Source organism: Corvus brachyrhynchos, unplaced genomic scaffold (assembly GCF_000691975.1).
Source record: "Corvus brachyrhynchos isolate BGI_N302 unplaced genomic scaffold, ASM69197v1 scaffold10, whole genome shotgun sequence".
Lineage (NCBI taxonomy): Eukaryota > Metazoa > Chordata > Aves > Passeriformes > Corvidae > Corvus > Corvus brachyrhynchos.
The window spans coordinates 1,259,513-1,263,164 of NW_008236180.1; the positions used below are offsets into that span (position 1 = coordinate 1,259,513).

Consider the following 3,652-nt stretch of genomic DNA (forward strand, 5'->3'; position numbering starts at 1 on the left):
GGGGCGAGTGTCGGCAGGCAGAGCGGAGCTGGCCCAGAGCAGCGAGAGAGGCGCTCACCTGCCGTGCAGCTGCGGGGAAGTGCCGTGTCCGCGCACCTCATGCTTGGAAACACCGGCCAGGAAAGCTGGGGGGGCTGGGGCCATTTGAACCCTGCTCATGTCCTACAGCAGGGAACCCTACACAGGCACAAGGATGGTGCTGGTTCTTGGGCTGCCTCAGCCGAGCTCCACGCTGGCAGTGCCTGCGTGGGCCGAACTCTCCGCTCCCGGGGTGAACACCTCATTCTGCTTGGAACTGAGATGGAATGAATAATTAAGTTGAATATTTGATCTCCGGGAATGACAGCGGTGCTGTGCAAACGAGGAAGCGAAAGCTTTACTGTGCTTTTCCATGCTGCGCGGACGGCCGGGGCTGTGCGGAGCCGAGGCGAGGCCAGTGCCAAGATCCAGCGCTGCCAGTCCCGCCCGCCGGCCAGATGAGCCGGTTTCGGGTTTCAACCGCAAGCCACGCGAAGGAAGGAACAAAACCGAGGGGCAGTGAGACCATGACCTGAGTTCAACTTTGGGGGCCGGTGTGTCTCCAGTCCTGCATCCCCCCTTCGACCCTCCCCATCCCGCGGCGGACGCTCGGCCCTGAGAGGAGGAGGTGGTGCAGGAGGGTCTGTGGACTCCGTGGTGGTGATGCCGCCAATGCAAAACCCTCCCCATCCCCCTCCCACAGGCGCGCTGGGCTGATGGCCCAGGAAATGCTTTCATTTTAAACAGAGCAAGGCCCTCTCTGAGGCAGCTCCTCCCCAGCTCCCACACTGCAGAAAGGCTTCGATCGATTTCATCTTCCAATAAAACCTCCTGCAATTCTTTTAGGTTTTTTCTCCGTTTCCTTTCCCGTTTGAGCAAATAGAATCAGATCCGTATCTCGCCAGCAAGACACGGTCTCCCTTCCACCCCCGTAGCTTTGCTTGTGATCTGGAGGTTACCAGCAGCAAAGGGATTCAGGGAAACAGCACTGGTCCCTTCCTTTGCCCTTGCCAGTTACCTGGGGCTGCTCTAGCACTGGGGAGCAGAAGGAAATACCTGACATTCCTTCTCCATGCTCTCATTTCTCAGGCAGACCCCGCACAGGCCAGCTCGCGGTGCTCCCGTTAGATTCTGCAGGGAGATTTTCTCTTTCCAGACACGCCACGGACTCTGCCTGTTCCCCTCGCCGAGCCAGGCAGGCGGCTCTGCCCGAGGTGACCTCGCAGGCACGGCCCGGCTTTGGGAGCTGGCAGAATGGACCGAGGGGGATGCAGGGGACGCGAGAATGTCCTGCTGCTGTGCTGGAGGGAGAGGGTTTAAAGTCTTTATTTATATTTTCCCCTCTGCTGCTGCTGGCCAGCAGCTGTGCACAGCTCCTCCAGCATCTGGAGTCTCTTGGCCACCGGCTGGGGCTCTTGGAGGACGTGTGCGCTCGTGCACACGCTGAACTGCGGCACGCCGGGTGAAGGGAGGAATGCGGCTCTGGCCGGAGCCGAGCGGAGGCTGCGCCGCCCGTGCGCACACAGCGCCGGCCCAGCAGCAGCCTCAGCTCCACCTCTCCCTCCCTGGCAGATCCTGCCAGGAGTTGCCTTCAACAAGGGGAAGGGTGCCAGGGTCTGCTGGGGGTTTGGTGCAGTCCCCGGGCCGGGTGTGGGGCTGAGGCAGGTGAGCCAATGGGGCCAAGCCCAAATTTCCATCTCCGGCCCCATTGTTCCACTCATGGTTCCCAGATGTGGGAGGCAGTGGCCAGCATGAGGAGTGTTCCTGCAGTAAGGTTTGGGAGAAGCCCAAATCCCAGGGAAAAGCACAGTGGGGAGAGTGGCTGCTGCTGGCAGGGTGTTTGGAGGTGGAAAATTTCCGATTGCATGTACCAAGCACCTGGGAAAATAGGGAAAATCCTCTAGGCTTGTGTAACAGCCATCATGAGAGCTGGAAGACAGCGGGGTGCTGAAGTCTGGGACCCTTCTACCCTTCCAGCTACAGCACCAGCCACGCCCACCTTCGGTGCATGTGCAGGGGGGAGGTGTTTCATGGCCCATGGGTTGCTCAGCTGTAAACAGCAAAATAAATTGTTACCCCAGGTTTTAGAGGGATGTCACACCACCTGAGCCACACTGCCCTTCCCTGCCCCACAGGGCCCTTGGCTGCTCTGCCCCTGCCAGGGGATGTGGTGCAGCTGCCCGTAGGCACTGGAGCAGGGCAGGAGCGAGTGGGAAACCGCAGCTCCCTCCCAGTGCTGGCGCTGACCGAGCAAACCCTGGCTGTGCTCGCCTTGGCTGGGGCCGCAGCCTATTTTTGGAAGCTCTTGAGACTTCCAGGGACGGAACCACCTTTTTTTCCCCTTCATTCACAGACCAGGTCGTTTTGATTTGTTATGTGTTTGTGCGTGGGTTTTTTATTGTTGTTATAGTTTGTTATGTCCTGCCTTTTATTCATGGCATCAAAGAAGCAGAACTGAAACGCAGCGGAAGCAGAGGGGAAGCTTTGGACTCGCCTATTTGGGGGAGCAAAAGCAGGCAGGCTGCAAACACAGTGGGGACATGAGTCTCTCTGCCACGAAATGTCTGTTCTTTGTATCCTGCTGGTGGCACTTGCCAGATGCAGGGATGCAGAGGGAAGGAGAGGAGCCAGCAGGTTTCCACCTGGGCCACAGCCTGGTTCCAGGCTGCCTGGTGGGGATGCTGGGGAAACTGCAGCTCTCCAAGAAACTGGGCTTGAGGCTGAGCGCTCAAAAAAGGACTAGTCTGCTTCTGACTAGGGACATTAGACTACTGACTCCCTTTGCCACCAGCTCTAAAGTTGCCCGGATCTGAATTTTTCTTGCTGGGATGCTGCCTTCTCCCTGCTCCAGGTGCTACCCAGGTCCCATTTCTTGGGAGCTCCTGATTCTGCAGCAATCTCCCCAAAACACAAGGGCAGCTGTTCTTCCCGGAAGGCAGCAAAGGACCCAGAAAGAGCCAGGCCACAAGAGACCCAACTTTGAGTAGAATTTGACCCTCTCTCTATGGGGTGGATCAGACCTTGACCTCTCTGGTGACAGCAATGAAGGGCAGAGAGGGCCACTTGTGACCCACTGCAGATAGTGACACTAATTTGGATGTCTCAGGAGAGCTAAACCCTTGGCCTGCCTCAGAGGACAGATAATTGCACTGGGGATCCATGGAATGCTGCCATGGATGTGATTCCTCATGCAGCCTTGGTCACAGCTCTTTCATCCCTGGTGGGCTCTACAGCCTTCCCCAGGAATCCTCACCTCCCTCAGGCGCTCATGGGGAAGACAGGGGGCCAGAACCTTTCCCATGGGATCAGGGCTGACTGGCTCTACAAGCCCCAGCCCTCCTCCTGAGCTGTCCCCATGGAAGGGGTTAATGCAGGACATGCATCACCCTGGCTGGTGCACACCCTGACCCAATCCAGGAGAGGGGACAGCAGGAGATTATATCAGGTGTTCCTCTTCCTGGGGCTGGCTTGCCCTTTCTTTGCACTCCCCACATCCAGAGGTGCTCAGAGGGGCTTGCAGTTCCCCAGGGATCAGATCCCCCAGCTCAGCCAGCTCAGCGGGGTCATGGCCAGCGCGGTGCCTCGGTGCTGGGCTGTTCTGGGCTGCCTGGGAGCCGAGGCCGGAAACATCAAA

General features: G+C 58.4%; 1 long non-coding RNA gene across 1 annotated transcript in view; it reads right to left on the bottom strand.

Annotated features, from left to right (window-relative positions):
* Window positions 1-1,352, bottom strand: part of LOC108446360 — a 10,017-nt gene extending 8,665 nt beyond the window's left edge. Inside the window, exon 1 of the long non-coding RNA XR_001861533.1 lies at window positions 1,075-1,352. This is a non-coding gene — a long non-coding RNA (uncharacterized LOC108446360). The remainder of the gene's footprint in view (window positions 1-1,074) is intronic.
* Window positions 1,353-3,652: the final 2,300 nt, after the last annotated feature.